Source organism: Hylaeus anthracinus, unplaced genomic scaffold, assembly GCF_026225885.1.
Source record: "Hylaeus anthracinus isolate JK02 unplaced genomic scaffold, UHH_iyHylAnth1.0_haploid 11981, whole genome shotgun sequence".
In the NCBI taxonomy this organism is placed as follows: Eukaryota; Metazoa; Arthropoda; class Insecta; order Hymenoptera; family Colletidae; genus Hylaeus; species Hylaeus anthracinus.
This window is the reverse complement of record NW_026534329.1, coordinates 6,633,960-6,651,730: the sequence shown is the minus strand read 5'-3', so window position 1 is coordinate 6,651,730 and position 17,771 is coordinate 6,633,960. Positions and strand designations below refer to the sequence as shown.

Sequence of the window (17,771 nt, the reverse complement as noted above, 5' to 3'; positions counted from 1 at the left end):
TTTTTTCTGCTTTCCGCTTTGTAATATCGAAACTTCATTCGCACATTGCAGCGTAACAGTAAACGCGTTGCTTGTTGACGAGACACGTTAGAAGGGGCAAAAGTAATGGAGCAGTCGGTCTTCAATGAAACACGCACGAGAGTGTTTTCTGCTCCGGGTCTCTCATTTTCTTTCGCGGAACTTTAGCCACCTTATCGCGCATTATGTGAGTTACAGATTAGACCCCCAGCTGCTCTCCGATCCCTCTTCTACCGTCGCTTCTATACGGCTCCGTACCCCAAGAAAAGAGAGTAGGGAGACGACGACCCTACTAGCCGGAAGAGACCATGATTCGAAGTAACCTTAGCGACCGTGTAGAGAGTTCGCGAAAGAAAGGCATTCAATCGGCCATCCAGTCTCACGGACTGTCGTGAACGAGAAAAAATATATTCCGTCGCCGTGAAATATTCTATCCGTCCCCGTGAAATATTCTATCCGTCCCCGTGAACATTGTCGTGTCGTTTATAATTCGTTACCGCGGCGAAATCGAATAACAACGAGTAATCAAATTTTTCACGGATCGACTGAGGCTTTTCTGCTGGCGCGCGATTCGTCCAAACTATCGGAAGATGGTAAACTCCTTCCAAGTTTTTTCAAAGTTACGATGTTCGATGGGAGAACGTAACTGGAACGATATTTAAGGACGACTTGTTACGCATTGTATTCAACGGGAAGCAGTTTGTCAACCGAATTGCTCTTCTTTCTGTATTTGTATTATACGGAAAAGAAATTTTGCAATTGGAGCGTATTATGTTAAAGAAGGAAGAAATTCGATAACTCGGTCGCTGTACGTCGAATCAAGGCAAAGGTTCGATGGGATCGGTAAATAATAAAATTCGAAAAGATTTGAGAGAAATATCTTGCGAATGTTAACACTGGTTTGATGCGTATTTATTTCTTGCTTCGAAACGGGAATTATGTCTATACGTGAATTAATTCTATGATACACGCGATTCGGAAGAAAAATGAGCTCAAGTTGCACCGAATGCAAATTTTAAATTAGTATAAAACGTCAAGTAACATTCTTTTTTATTATGAAACGATACGCTTACTCGTAGGTAATTTTTAAGAATGGGAAAACAACTTTAACCGTTACGAAAGATAACAGCACTCTAGAATTTCTGTTTGTATTTATTTAAAATATAGCGGGAACGACTGAACCGATAGCGTTCAAATTTTCACGAAAGCTTCGAAACTTTGTTTTTTAGTCTTTAGTCGAAGGTTTTCTCAGACCAATCAATATTATTCGTTTTACAAACGATCTAAGACGAAATATTTTGGTCGAAAATGAAAAGTTTTGTTTGGAGAAACTGCCGTCTTCGATATGCTGGAATCGTTGGACTATATTTATATAATGCAGTCATAATCAAAATGGCAATTTAAAAAACGATCACAGTTAATAAAGCAACCCAAACTTCAACAAAAATATGTAAAATAGAGAAATTGCAAATAATATATTTATAAATGATCTTTCTGCGTCTACTTCAATGTTAGGTAACAAGCAATTATATTTTTAATCATCTAATCAAGAAATGAAATATTATATATTTATTATACCCGTTGAAGACAAATTTCAACTGATATCAACCTTTAATTCCATTTAAAATCAACTTTCAATAGAAACTAAATTCAATTGCCAATACAAAATTGAGGATTAATCGTCAATTAAATTAAATTGTGCCCCAAAAATTCCACGTAAAGAAGAACGTAATACTCAATAATTGCCAAACGTAGTTTAAAAAACATGATCATAGGTATTTTTGCTTGGCGTGGCGAATTATCGAAATTTTACCGTACAACTCCTTAATTGTTCCATTATTCATCACAGAAAAATGTGCGATGTAAAAATTGCAAGGCAACCGAAGCTTAATGTTACTTGACGTGGTTTCACGCGTTCGAAAAAGACGGTACTTCGAATGCGCCAATCCGAGTAATTAGTGGACGAAAAAAAGGCCGCGGCAAAGGTCTTCGAACTTAATCTCATTCATTACGAGGAATTTCCCGCCCATTGTTTCGTCGCTTTCGTATTCAACGTTTCACGGCGATCTGGTTATCGAGGCAGCCAGCTGATTAATCAGTAGAGACACGTTTTCTCGTGTATCGTAGCCAACGGACGTTGCGAGATCGCAACGCGAACGCCCCGGGACGAAAGCGGTGCGACGAGTTTTTCAATGGAAAGCTTTCGATGCCGTCCGCTACCGTTACATCGATTTCGTACAATGGCTAGATCTCGCAGTTCTAGGGAAGTTCGCGGTAAGAAGGCCACCGATCTCGGTATCGGGCACGATATGTTTATTCCATCGTTGCGCGTATCGCGAACGCGTACCGAGCGATTTCGTCGAGGACGAAAGACGAGGCAACGCGAATATGAGAAAACGCTGCGATACAGGCTGCTCCAAAATCTGCGCCACCGTACGATAACGAGATAATCATTTTCCTCGTAAGAATGGCAACATCGTTCTACAATTTCCTGATAATAAAAATTCTCTCGCTTTTAACACTCCGAATTCCTAATTAGAAATTTGTCAACTATAATATGTAGAAGATTATACTGTGCCTCTATGATTAATCGTTTATAGACTACGGATGTTTATGCATTTATGGGAAATGGAAACATGAGGAAATCTCGGAGAACGTACGCAAATGCGATATTATATAAAATATCAGCAATAATATAGACGTTACACAATTTCGAAGATAAAACGTACTTGCATCTTGAGTTTCAATTTTTTGTCTGCAACATTCGCGGGCCATTTACTATTCTAGTTTAAACAGATATACTTACTCGTTTTAAAACGTTAAAGTACCAACCTATTAAGTCCTAAACCTGATTGCAATACGTGGTATTTAAAGGATACGGATACCCTCAGTCTCAACCTGATGGCCATTAAACTATAGCCATACGAACTTTAGTAGTCATGAAATGTTGATTATTATTATGTAGTATACATAGTATACATAATATACATACTATACATATACTATACATAATGTACATACAATACATATACTATATATATAGTATATATAAGCATATATATATATATATATATATATATATATATATATATATACTATACATAATATACATACATAGTATACATATATATACTATACATAATGTACATACAATACATATACTATATATATATACTATACATAATATACATACACAGTATACATATACAGTAATTATAATTATCAAGTACACTTGTAGTTGTTAAAAGAACAACAATAAGGAAAACTGTTTGGCTAAATAGATACACGCTAATGGCCATTAAATTATGACTTAGGTTATGTACCTATATACAGGGTGTTTCGTTTAAATCGAAACGGATAAATATCTCATGAAGGGATGAAGCTATCAAAAAAATGTATCTACAAAAGTTATTTGGTTCAAGTGGACTAATTATACGGTGTACATACTTGCGTTGTGAATAAAATAGAGAGATTTGAAAAATAAATAAATGTTTTTAAGTAGAACCTCATATTTTGTTATCCATAACATAATGGCACTTGTTTAGACAAATTAATCGACCTATAATACATGGTCATTTATTGTAATATATAGTCTTAAATTGGAGTTGGAAATCGGTAGATCTAACGCAGACCACCCGGTTGGTCGAACAAGGACGGAAGGTGGAACGAAAGAAAGAAGATGGTCTATCTTTTTTCGACCAACTGGCGGGGAAATACAATTTTCTCAAACGCAAACTATGGACGCAGAATTATTGAGCCGGTTTATTTGGAATTTCTAGATTCGAAGCAACATAACTCGGAGCAGTTTACAAAGAATGTACGAATGTTATTTATTCTAGTGTTTACATTAAAAAAAAACGACTTTGAAAATACACGGGTTATGCGAGTATTTGTCCAAACACCCGATTCGATGAATTTTACTCTGAATATCAGTTGTGTTTGCACGATGTAAAATGTAGATTAAATTATTATTTTTTGAATGTGTAGAGTAACATATGTAGAAAAAGGAAGGATTAATTTCATCATTTATAAGATAGAAATTTACTTAAGAAGTATTAACACTTTACCGACCGGTAGCCTATTAATTGTCTCTTTTCCATGGCAAATAATACTTTTTTACTTATTTTTATACTTATAATAATATTAGTATTAAGTATTATATACTTATAATAATACTTTTATACTTTTTTTTTACTTATTTTATATATATATAAAATATAATGTAACAGTAGTTATGAAAATAAACATTATTGAATTTAAGTACATACATGTCGAAACGCTACCGGTCGGTAAAGTGTTAAGCGTCGAAGATAGAAATTTATACCTAATCTTTAGGGAAACTAGCTGAATAGATTTTTATCTCCAAAATGATCAATCAAAGTTCCATAACGGTCGGTCTTCGTAAAGTTAAACGAGCCGCCCACTACTTGCACCGATCATCAAAACCTACATAACCCACACTTGCCAATGATCAAATCTAAAAAGCAGATTGTCCATCGCGCTATATATTTAGGTTGTCCCAAATATTTCTTTCGCTTTATTAACAAGTAATACATGCACAATATTTTATGTTTTATGTTACATTACTGAATTGTCCACGATTCATGTTGCTCCATTACTCTTACAACATGAATATCTAGGAAATTAGATTGTTTATTTATATTGGATTGTCCGGAAAGTTCGTGCCGTTTTTTGGTAGGTGACGTTAGAACAGGTCTGAATATATCAGAATGGACAGAATATTCAAATTGTCTGGAAGATGGAAAAAGGTGGTAGATCAAAATTGCACCTATATAACCTAATAAATTTGTACTACAATTTAAATATTTTGCGTTCCAATTTTCCTTCGAAAACGGCACGAACTTGCCGGACAACCCAATACGTGGTATCTAAACAATACCGATATCCTAAGTCTCAACCTGATGGCCATTAAACTATAGCCATACGAACTTCAGTAGTCATGAAATGTTGATTATTATGTAGTATACATAATATACATATACTATATATATACTATACATAATATACATATACCACATATATACTATACATAATATACATATACTACATATATACTATACATAATATACATATACTATATATATACTATACATAATATACATATACTATATATATACTATACATAATATACATATACTATACATAATATACTATACATACTATACATATACTATACATACTATACATAATATACATATACTATACATATATATATATACTATATATACTATACATAGTATACATATACAGTATACATAAACACGACCACATAAAATAATTGAGTGAAACTCGCGAAAGAAACTTTCGGGAGAACCTAATAGTTTCGAACAGCAGTATCCTATCATAACTTTTTTCAAGCATGAGCCCGATACCGAGATACACGTGCCGAGACTCGCCAGAACTCCTTGATCGAACTTCCGTTTTTGAAATCAATTACCGAAACAACGTTGGTTCGCGCTAAAACTGTGTTCGACTTTTCGTTCCGTTCGCTCAAGAATCACGAGCGATCGGGTGGTTTCTTTTGGACGACCCTGTATAATACGAGCGCGCGTGCGAGAGCGAGTCGCGCACAGGTTAGAAAAAGACGGTGATCGCGCGAGAGGATAGAAAGAGGAGAGGGGAAAAAGATGGAGGAAACCGCCCTCTCCATCTCTCTCTCTGTCGTTTCTCGGCATTCAACCGGCGAGTTAGGCCTATGTGCAGACAAGCGTACACGCTCGAAAGGCGCTATATCGGGCGGTGGTGCGGTGTGCGTGCGTGTACTTACGTGCGAGCATGCGATGATCGTAGTGGCAAACGCTATCCTCTATGGTAGCGGAGCATGCTGGTCCCCGTAAGCGCACTGAGAGATGCCGTGTCGTTCGTCCTCCAGCGATACCGCGAAGGAGACGCGAGCTATCGCGAGCGTTCGTGCACCGTAAACTCGGTGCTCCGTGTTCCCTGTTGTGAACGCGAGGTGCGGGGTGTCTAGGCAACAACTACCACGTCGCGTGTTGGATGTGCAGCCGATTTCGCGAGGCGCGAGCGGTTTCCGTGGCATTCGGGCACGGGGCTCCACCGACGCGGGATTTACTTTCACCTTTTCGCCAGACTCCGGAAGAACGCCAGGGCCTGGCCGCACGGGATTCGCGATGGGAAAATAAAAAAAGAAAACACAGAGAAACGAACCCGACACGACGAGGAAGAGTGCGATACGACGAACCGTACGAAGGCGCCACGGAACACGGCGCGGCGTTTTCTGGAACTATGCCGCGGAAATGAACGACATCGTACGTCGAACGATTCACGGACAACAACACCGGCCAGAACGGCGACTCACGCCAAACTAAACCGAAACCCCGAGTGGGATATGCCCTTTCCCCTCCCGCCCCACCCTTCACCCGTCCCTACGTCCCTTTACCGCGCGCCCCTTTTGCGCTCCACGTTCACCCCCTCCATCGTCTCTTTCTCTCCTGTCCTCCAGGCTCTACGCGCTCCTCGCTACGCCTGCCGTTTCGTTTCGCTCCTCTCTTTTCCCCTTTTCGATCGCTCTCGCTCTCCGTCTCTCTCTCCCCCTCCCTCTCTCGCTCTCTCTCTCTCTCTCTCTCTCCCTTGCCCGTAATACTCTCTCCTGCCCCTTCGAGGCTCGTATCTGCGCCCGGCTGTTCGCCTACCTAGCCTGCCTAGCCTGTCAACCTGGCTCGCTCGACTTGCCTGCGCTGCTTGCTTGCCTGTGCCGAGTCGTTTTTCTCTCCACTCCTCTAACCTAGCTTCTAGATAACCCTCCTCCCTCCGCCGCGAATGGTACGTACCGACACTACATAGCAAATACACCAGCGTGAGCTCACCAACGAACCCGACTGCTCTTCCCCTTCGCCCCAAACGACGAACGCCGGCGTTACCGGCCGGGTTAGGAGCTCCCCCCTATTCCATGCTCCGATACCTAACCCTTCTCGTTACCTACCCCACTCTCCTCTTATCGTTCCGCCGCTCTCTCTTTCCGTACATCTCCGACTCTCTTTTCGTCTCCGCGGACGCAGAAACGAATCCCCCTAACTGGTCGATCCATCGCCTCCTTCGCCCTCGGTTCGATATTTTTCTCCGATCGGTTTCTCCTCGCACGGAACCTCGAATTATATAGCGAGATTGAAAACGGAAATCGGCGCTCTGAAACGCGGTCAGATGGATTTCCGCGTGTGCACGAATAAACGCGCGACAAACCCGTTTACGTTTGGAAAACCTGTGCCGGTTGGTGTCCTCCTGCCGCTGCAGGACGTACGAATGGACGTCCAACCGGCGGATAAAACCAGCTAGATTATGGGGAAACCGTCGGACTTTTATTACGGAATGGTAATTTCGCGTGCTGCACGGCTTGGTATAAGTAGAGGTTTGTTTTTTAAATGCATTACCAGCCTTCTTGTCTGTTTGGATCCTGTATTGAATTTTATTGCAGGACGTCAGTTTTCGATTCGGTGGAGAGTGTTTTATAGTCGACCGGGGAACCTTCCCTTCCAGCGGGTTCCTTAGCCACGCCGCTAATGGGAAAACAAACGAAAGGAAAATGAAGGGCCAAGCGTTGCGGCGCGACAGAGGTCTCGTTAGCCTGTTGCGACCACTTTTTATTGAATTTTCTGCTGACCCTTTAATGTACTCGCCATGTGTACGGTTGAGATGCTGCGCGATCCCAGCAAACACTGCTTTCCGTTTATGAGTTCTTGGTGAATAGGTTTACAAGTTTATGTCGAATCGTAAACGCTTACATACGGCTTTCTTCGTCGCGTTCAGAATGCATCGACGAACAACCCTACACTTTTTATCTACGTACAGGGTGCCCCCAGGTTATCCGGCAAATCGAGTCAACCTGTTTTATAAGCAGAAATGAGGAAAATTGTTTCGTGGACGAAGGTCCGTAAACGGTTCATTAAAATCTTATAACAAAAGTCTGAAATATGAAGGAAATAACAAGGGATCTCACACGGGATGCTTCAATCGTTCAATATTAAGCGCAAATCTTTCAAAATTTATTTACTGCTTTCGTTGAAATTTATAATTGAATAGAAAGAGTGAGTTCGATTGGACAGGTTGGAATTTTAATATGGAAACGTACTTTTAATGAACAGGTGAATACGTGTATTTAATTTGTTATTATTGTCGTTATTAATAGGAAACGTTTTATCGCGAAATTTATACATAGATAATCACTTTTCGTGTGCTTTGCTGTAACATCCCTTAAAAACATTAAGGAACGATTACAGGAGTGCTACAAAGTTAAACAAAAAACGCAAAGTATGGGTGGTAGAGAATCATAAATAATTAGGAAGTTTAAAAGTATCAAAAATATTACTGATATGTAAATAGGAAAGTACGGATCTGAGGTATAATTCTTGCAGGAGTACAAATTATTCAACATTACTACCTGCATTCTGCCGACAATAAAACTAGACCACCAGGAGACTTTCTGTGGAAACTTGCAGGTATTCCAAGACTGGGTGGTTTGTATAATAAAACACTCTAGAATGATTGACAAAGCCATAAGGTTGTAAATAGGGAAGGCTGTAAAACAGTTCAATTCGCTGAACCTCGTTCTTTGCAAGTTCATTATATTTCAGTTTGGTATGGCGAATGGAAACGTTAAATGAATAAATACAAGAAATGAGCAATAATTGTAAGTTATTCCAATCGTAGCTCCAGTATTTAATAATCAATAGTAATTACATCACCTACAAACGTTATTCTACACCGTATTTTACGGATTATAAGACATACCTTAATTTTTAAGCAATTAAAAAAAAAATAACATTTTTATTATTAGATTGCCTCTATATGGCGATTCTTAAGACTGGCGGGAATTGTAAATCAAACACATTTTTATATTAATTTCGAGTATAAGATGCATTTTGGAGACAATTTTTCGAAGAAAAAAGTGCGTCTTATAATCCGTAAAAATACGGTACTTTGTATACAGACAGATCTATTATCTATAAATAGATGATTGATCTTTAGGTAATCTGGAGTAACCTGTGGAGTAACATAGCACATTCTCCATTTTGGAGTAAAAATACTCGTATAAAGCGATATATGAAGAATAAGTAATATGAGACATGATAAATTTCCTAGTTTTAACAAACTTTGAATGAACATTATCGTAGCTAGGGCCAGATTTAGTTTGAATATTATCAAAACAGGTATAAATTATCGATATGTATTGACATACGACGCAAACTATATTTTTCTTGAGATCATTGGAAACGATCAATGTAACATCACCTAATATACTCTTCAAAATATCAACCGGTATTATCAATAACAGACTTGAACAATTCTATTTCGTATTTTGATTATAACTTTTGAGTGTAGCATTCATGAACCTTTATTTGTAGCATTTACTCTAATGAATTGATTACAACCTATATGTAATTCTATTTATTTCTACAAATTAATTACTGTAACATTTGTTTTCTATTGATACTAAAAGAACAAACTGACATTTTTAAAAATGCAGCGATTAACACATGACATAATTACTTTCATACGATTTTTTCCGTGTTACAGTATCGCATGCCCTACAACAAATTTTGAAGCGGACGAATCCTACCGTTGGAAAAGTATGAAAACTGTAGAAAAAACTAAATGTTACTTTCCGTATCAATTACCCCGAGTTTGAAAATGAAAATCTCAGCGACTCAACGATTTCCCCCACTAGCCGAACAAGATTTCGGGCGTATAGATTACTGCCACATACCTTTAAACATTATTCCACGATTTCCCGATAATAAAAATTCTCTCGCTTTTAACACTCCGAATTCCTAATTAGAAATTTGCCAACTATATTATGTAGAAATTTATACTGTGCCTCTATGATCAATCGTTTATAGACTACGGATGTTTATGCATTTATGGGAAATGGAAACACGAGGAAATCTGGGAGAACGTGCGCAAATGCGATATTATATAAAATATCAGCAATAATATAGACGTTACACAATTTCGAAGATAAAACGTACTTGCATCTTGAGTTTCAATTTTTTTTTCTGCAACATTCGCGGGCTATTTACAATTCTAGTTTAAACAGATACACTTACTCGTTTTGATACGTTACAAGAAGTAACGAAGTTTTAGAAGTACCAACCTATTAAGTCCTAAAACTGATTGCAATACGTCTATGGTATCCAAAGAATACCGATACCCTAAGTCTCAACCTGATGGTGTATAGATTACTGCCACATACCTACATAAGAGATTAGTGCCCGACATGTTCACCACCCCGAGTTACAGTCCAGTGAACGCGCATTTAATGGGCGTGGCGATCGTACCGAAATTTTTCAACCACCCTAAATACCTGCCCTTGTATCGCAGAAGCCCGGGTCCCCTGAAGTGCCAATTAGTACAAACATCGGAGCTTCCGCCTAGCGTTAGTCATCGAATGACCGCGCGAGTCATTCGATATTTCCAAAAAGAGTGAGGTTATTATTCGAACGAGGTTATTAGGGCCGTCGTAGACCCGCATCGAGCCATGGATAGGTCCGCGGTGAAGACGATGAATCGAAAAAAGAACAAGTTTAACGCGTTCATTACTACACTGATTCACATGAAAATGTGTACAAGACTAAAATTTTGTCTCGAGACTATTGGGAATTATAGAATCTATCATTTGTCGTATTACCAAATTTTATATCCCTGTACAAATTTACGAATTCTATCTATTAGGTTGTCCCGAAACACTCAATTATTTGATGTGGTCGTGTTTATATAAATAGACAATCTAATTTCCTAGATGTTCATGTTGTAACAGTAATGGAGCAAAATGAATCGTGCACAATTCAGTAATTTAATATAAAACATAAACTATTGTGCGTGTATTACTTATTGATAAAGCGAAAGAAACTTTTGGGACAACCTAATAGATTCGTTTTCATTAACACTCAGTCCTTAAAATTAATTTTTGAAGTTTCTCAGTGAAAAGCTCTGTCACCCATATATGTGTGACGTGGCGTTCAACGTGTTAAAGGTTACCTGAAATACAGTGATGGGCAAAACCCTAGACTTCGACTAAATCTGAAGTTTGCCGATGTGTTTCTCTCGTTTCCTTCTTTGGAAAATGTTCTAAAGAGGAAACGAGACAAACACATCGGCAAACTTCAGAATTATTCGAAGCCTAGGGTTTTGCCTATCACTGCGTGAAATATGAATCAGTTTACGACTCCGAATGTAATAATCTACAAGCTAATATCCACGTTTACGATCAGATTGCATTAGGTTGTCCAGAAAGTTCGTGCGAATTTCTAAGAAACATTCAAAAACACGTTTGAATTTTAATATATATTTATTGAATTACATAGGTGCCATTTTGTTCCTATCCACAACCTTTCCATCTTTTAAGGGATGTATGCATGTTATCTGCTATCAACTACTTCGATATATTCAGACCTGTACCACCTATCAAACATCGGCACGGACTTTCCGGACAACCCAATACTTACACATCTCTGCGAGTTTTACTTTTAACACGAAAAACAGTTTGTCCGCCAGGTACACAGGATACCGGACATTGTTAGCATGCACCTATTGTTCTGTTCCTGACGGTAACGCGGACCTTTGACCCAACGCGACGAGGCTTCCTCTGCCTTAGCCGCCATTTTGATTGCTGCCGAAAAACAGGTCAGATACGTCAACCTGTCTATCTAATCTAGAATGTCACGGCATTACGTAACGGTTAATCAGACATTCTGGTATCGTGTGCGAGCGTTGTTAAAACGCTTGTCTAGAACACAGAAGTTCCTTTCATTCGGCTTTTTCCGTGCGCTTTTATCTCGCAGCTTTCCACTCGGTTCACCAATCGAAGCGATCGCTCGTATTGCTTTGTATCGGAAGAGTGCAACGCGGAAATGTACAAGTTATCAACAGAGAGGTGTAAAATATAATTTACCCAAGGATAATACACGATTTCTCGTCCAAAGAGATCAAACAATGGATGCTCGGTAGAATTCTAGAATAGTACCTTGCTTGTTCGAATAACGGCTTGCGACTACTTTCTTTCGAGTCGTTTTTTCCTCGATAAACTACACAATTCGTCGAACACGACGCGCAGTTAACACTTTATTCACCGGGAGCCTATTTTTAGGCTTTTCAATTGCAGTATTTAGCTATTCGAATTTATTTACTGTGTTGATGGTGTCTCCTTACAACGTACTCCTTACAAATCTCCTTACAATGTTTGGAAACAGACTTGGCTTTCAATGTACCTAGTATTAGGTTGTCCCAAAAGTTTCTTTCGTGAGTTGCATTCAATTATTTTCTGTGCCAGTGTTTCTATAAATAGACAATCTAATTTCTTAGACATTGATGCTGTAACAGTAATGGAGCGAAATAAATTGTACACAATTTTGTAATGTAACATAAAACGTAAAATATTGTGTATGAATTAATTATTAATAAAACGAAAGAAACTTTTCGGACAACCTAGTAACAGTATGAAGAAATTATTGTCAGCCTAGATTGGCATATGATACCGTAGAAAATTCATTTTTGAATTAAAGTCTGTTTCTAAATAGCCCGGTAGATAAGGTGTTAAAGAACATATAAATGATTACAGGAGCGTGTAACCGTGGCGGTAGACGAATTGCGTTATCATTCCCGTATCCGAGTATCCGTACGCGAGTCTTCGTGTGCAAGTACAGCGTACAGATCTCCGCAACGTGCACCCGTTCGCTATTTGCGCGTACGGCGCGCTTGCGCTGTCGAATAATCTTTCAATCCACTGACGCTTTCGTCTCACCGGGGACACGTAGTCTTGACGATCCTCGAGGCTATTATTAGAAAACTGGCGCAATTGGCGTTGGTCAGGCGTGAAACGACGTTTAAAAAGAGCACGATCCTACGAGTGCAATGTCCGCGACACTCTCGGATACGGTTCGATTTCCTGTCCTCGGAAACAGGTATCAACCGATGCCGTTGCAGACGCGTGAACGATATCGCACGACTGTCGAATACGTCCGCCTACGATGCAGTTCTTCGTAAAGAACGCGAGCCAGAGTTCACCGGAACGCGATGCACGAAGCAAGTTTCTGGAATTTAGGGGAATGCATCGGTGAGGACCAAAATGGCGGGCCTGCCTCGTCGAAGGGCGACCGTCGACGATCACGGTTCACGATGCTACGAAACCCGGAGTCGATTAATTGCGGGGAACGAATGCAAATGCGAAGCGTTTGAACGATACAAGTATTATTGTTGCGAATCGAACGCGTAGCGACTATACGCATAATTAATCTCTGTCGTGGAGAATAACGCGTTTACGTCCATGCACACCGCGATTACTGACGAGATTTTATCCACGGATGAAAAATCCATCTGGATGCTGCATCAGTGTTATTGAATTTGCCGCGTAGTCAATTCGAATCCCGGAAAGGGAGTATCCGAAAAACGGCAGAGATCTCTATGACAAAAAGGTGTTGATCGATGTTTCCGATGTAGGTAGTACGCGAAATGCAGTAGATATCAACAGTCTACCTATCAGACATCTATTCGTGATAGGCTTTTTAATTGCAGCGCATTCATATCGGTGCCCGTCAACCGCGGTTCCCGTTACTTGCAATAATGATTTCGAGAAAATAAGGATCTTAACGTACCAACGGTGTGCACGATTTGGTGTTAGACCAGATTAACCCCTTGCACTCGAATGGCGCCTCTAGGGCGACATGTGTAATTTAAAAGTGATTTTTTTGAACGTACAATTTCAATTTTTCTTATATTCGAATACAGCTAATTATTTATTAAAATAATAGTATATCGGGTACATGTATAATAGTATACAAATAGTATATATTAATGAAATAATATTACATACGTACATGTTCGTAGATGTTTCTTTCCGAAGTAGAGTTTTTGATTGTACAGAAATTTATTATAATAAAAATGGACTGGATTTGATATCGGTCGTATATTCGTACAGTAAGTCTTTTTCCTAAGTTTGAATAAAAAAATTATAGGTTTTCCGGGACAAACGAGCGTGCCACTGAACAATAACCTCTTTCTTGGTACCGTGTTTTCGTAGGTACATAACTAGGCTGGTATTTGTTATACGTCATTTACTTATACGGTAAATTCTCGATTTAACGAAGCTGGACATGAAGGATTCATTTCTGTGTTATTTAAACGCTTTTGAAGTTCTCATAGTCTGTACCATACGAAGCCTATACCTCTTCGATCAGCGGTGTAAATGTCTTGACAATTCGTATTAAAACTACAATATACATAATACTCAAGCACTATAGATTATAATACATGAAATAATAATGGCATAATGTATCATGATACAACGAAATACTACATATCGTAAGTCTAGTACTGCAAAATATAGAGTATATTCGACAGTAACATTCAAGCATCATAGAGCATAATACATCGAATAATAGAATAATGGATCGAGATACAACGAAATATTACATATCGCTACACGGTATAATATTGCAAAATACAGTATATTACCGAAAAAAGTTGCAAAATAGAGCTTAAAACTACAATATACATAACATTCCAGCATCATAGAGGATAATACATGGATTAATAGCATAATTTATCATGATACAACAAAATATTGCATATCGCCACTCAGTATAATACTGCATAAGTATATTACCGAAAAAAATTGCAAAATAGAGCTTAATACTTTACCGACCGGTAGCCTATTAATCGCCTCTTTTCCATGGCAAGTAATACTTTCTTCTTATTACTGACAGTACGATCCCATTGTATGCTCTCGTCATTATGTGAATTATGAAATATTATATATAAATATAATTCATAAAACGATTCTAACGGATAAAATAAACTTTGTATAATACTAATGTTATGAAAATAAACAATATTATTAAATTCAAGTACATGTATGTCCAAACGCTACCGGTCGGTAAAGTGTTAAAATAAAGATAACAGATAACAAACTGAATGTACAATATTACGTTGTTAAGAAATAATAACGAAAACTACTTTACGAGTCCAATCCATGTTGATGTGTTCCTCGATGTCTATGCTACATCTGTAATATCTATTTGCCCAGTGGAGCAATCAACTACACAAATCGTGCCAGTTTAGCTGATTAGTATCCACTTCGGAACGCTGATACAAAAATATACGAATTCGTATCGTATCCTCCTTAAAAATACATAACTCCTCGCCGAACGAACGTTTCGATTTCGCATAGGTGGTATTTTACGACGTTCCACTGTATTTTCCATGGACATTCGTAAATCATCTTTCGGTCGACCACTTTCTCGTAACCAAACATATAGAAATTTCCATCTTTCACGAAAGATAACTTCCATTTTCGTGGCGCAGGGTGTTCGGAAATAAAAATTCCGAAGATTGCACTCGAGGGATGAGAGGGTCGAAATGCTCGAGTCCAGTGCACCCGGATAATTTCCGTTCTCCCCGGTATTTGTGGGGTAGCCGGTTGTCGGAATCGTTCGGGGTACCTACACAGGGAGCATTAATTACGGGCGTTTTTAATTACACCAGTCAGCTATGAGCCAACAAACAACGCACTCCCACCACGGCGATCGACCTTCCAATCCTGACACTCCCTGGGTGTACTTTAAGAACAGTTCCCCCCTTCTGCCTCTCCCCGCCGAGCAGTCGGAGGACGCCGACAAAAATATTCGCATGGTGCGTGCGTTCCTTTCCCCTCCAACCCCGGGCGAGCAGCGCCGATCTCCCCCCTGTCGTATGCATCGTTCGGGAACAGCGACCGCGGGCTTCCTCCCGAGGCTTTCTCTGGAAAGGATCCCTTGGAGGGCTATCCCCACCAAGAGGGCTCGGACGGATGGTCGGTCGTTCGGCTGTGGAACGCGGCTCCAATTCACGAGCGAATGAGACGCCGCTAGATGTGCACCTCGGCTATCTTTTCCCTTGGTCCTTTCTCCGCTTCCTCTCGGCTGGTTCTTTGTCCACCGTTCCGCGAATCGTTCCCTTCTTCGTGTATAGAGACTGTAGGTGATACGTGGGCGGCCCCCGATCGGAGCTAACGCTCCGAGGATGCGCATGTGTTGGTGTATTCGCGCGGAGGTGATCTCCGCCGAGTCTGCGCCGTGTTATCGGTCGATACACGCATTTGGGAAACCTTTCACGTGTTTCGGCGGAGCCGCGTGAGGCCGATCGTCTCCTCGCTCCCGCTGCTCGATCGAAAAACCAGTCGTCAAAATCGTGCCTCGTGAAACGTTCCGCGGAAGGATCCTTCGGGCGAATTAAAGTCTGCCACGATTTTCTTTCCATCGCTAATGGGGATCGGTATTGCTTCCACAGGTGCGCGATTATTTATAGATACCGCGAAGACGATCGCATCGTTAAAGGCCGAGCATTCATGCTCGAGCATCATCGATACGGCATTCATCGGCTTGAATATTAACGCGAGATCGTCATCGCGGTCGGTTCGTCATCGGCGGCATCCTACGATCGCCTACGTGCAATCCTGTCGCAGACGGCCGCGCCGTTTCGATAAACGGCCTACAAACCCTACGGAGGGGACGGGCCGATGCTTGCATTCCCTGGAGCCCCTCCTGACATCGGCTGTACGTGGGTACATTATTCATTCTCTACTACATTCGACAGCAGGAGGGTGCACGCGAGTGTGTGCGTGCGTATCCCTCGTAGTCGATGACGCGACATGCACTTGCGCCAGCTCTGCGTGTGCGTACGTATAGACACACACGCGTGTCTACTTCTCTCTTTTCCGAACTCGACGCTGTTTTTCTCTCTCGTTTTTCTGCCAACACCCCCCCTCCTTTTTCTGTCTCCTCGTTCACCCCTCTGTCCAACGCGTCCATCCTTGTCCCGGCCTCGTTCATCCCGATACGCCCGTCACCGTTGCTCTTCATCCCTTTTTTTTTTGTTCGCCTTATCTATCATCCCCTTCTAAGTACGTTTCTCTCTTTTCCCAGTCCCCGACCCCGTCATGAACACGTTACGTGCCCGCGTGGCGTATACAGAAGCCAGTGAAAGGATAGCTCGGTAGGATGGAGGGCTACAAGGGCAGGCCGCGATGGGACGGGAGGTTGTGGAGGGATCGAAGGGGTGGCGGCATTAGCGCGTACCGAGCGGGGCAACAGGGCGCGAGTAGAAAAGAGGGAGACCGAAATCTGTCGGGTTCTGGGGCGCGAGCGAGACGAGGCGATCGTCGAAGGGACAGATACGAAGGTAAAGGGAAGTGGTTACCAAGGGAGCCAGTTGCACACGATGCGGCAGGATAACGTTGCGAGCGCGGTGACGACTCGGAACCTGATCCGGTCGAGGAGCGAACATTTCGCATCGTGTGCGAGGGGCTCGCTCTAGGCATGTTCACCCCTCTTCACTTCCGACGCTCGCGACGCACTTCCCTGGGGGAGGTTGTAGCCAATCAGCGGTCGAGTTTCCGTGGCCCGCGGCCGCAGGCTGACTCCACGGTCTCCCGTACCTAATGTAGGTTGTCGAAGGTAGGCATCCTCTGTACCCTCCTCGCCTTTTTTTACCTTTGGTTCCCTGCCTCCCGCTCGGACCGAAGGTAACGAAGGTCATCCGGCCGTTCCCTGTTCCTGACTCGATCTCTCCTTTCGGCCTTCTAGCTTACTCTCTTTCTCTCTCCTCTTTTGTACCCCTCTTTGACGAGCACGCGTCCTCCAGCTTGCTCGCAAGAAACCATTCGTCAACGAGGCGACACGGTATAGACCATTAGCTTCCTCGAGGATGTTCGCCAGGACGATGTCTATATATTCCGAGGGAGAACT

General features: G+C 41.0%; 1 protein-coding gene and 1 long non-coding RNA gene across 2 annotated transcripts in view; one reads left to right on the top strand and one right to left on the bottom strand.

Annotated features, from left to right (window-relative positions):
• LOC128885616 (protein suppressor 2 of zeste-like) overlaps nt 1-5,941 on the bottom strand; it is a 20,701-nt gene extending 14,760 nt beyond the window's left edge. Inside the window, exon 1 of the mRNA XM_054139720.1 lies at nt 5,807-5,941. The gene's annotated coding sequence lies outside the window, so the exon portion shown is untranslated. The remainder of the gene's footprint in view (nt 1-5,806) is intronic.
• Nucleotides 5,942-7,279: 1,338 nt separating this feature from the next.
• Nucleotides 7,280-8,677, top strand: LOC128885643 (uncharacterized). Its single transcript, XR_008459633.1, has 2 exons — nt 7,280-7,405; nt 7,472-8,677. It is a non-coding gene; the product is annotated as an uncharacterized LOC128885643 (long non-coding RNA).
• The last annotated feature ends 9,094 nt before the right edge of the window (nt 8,678-17,771 follow it).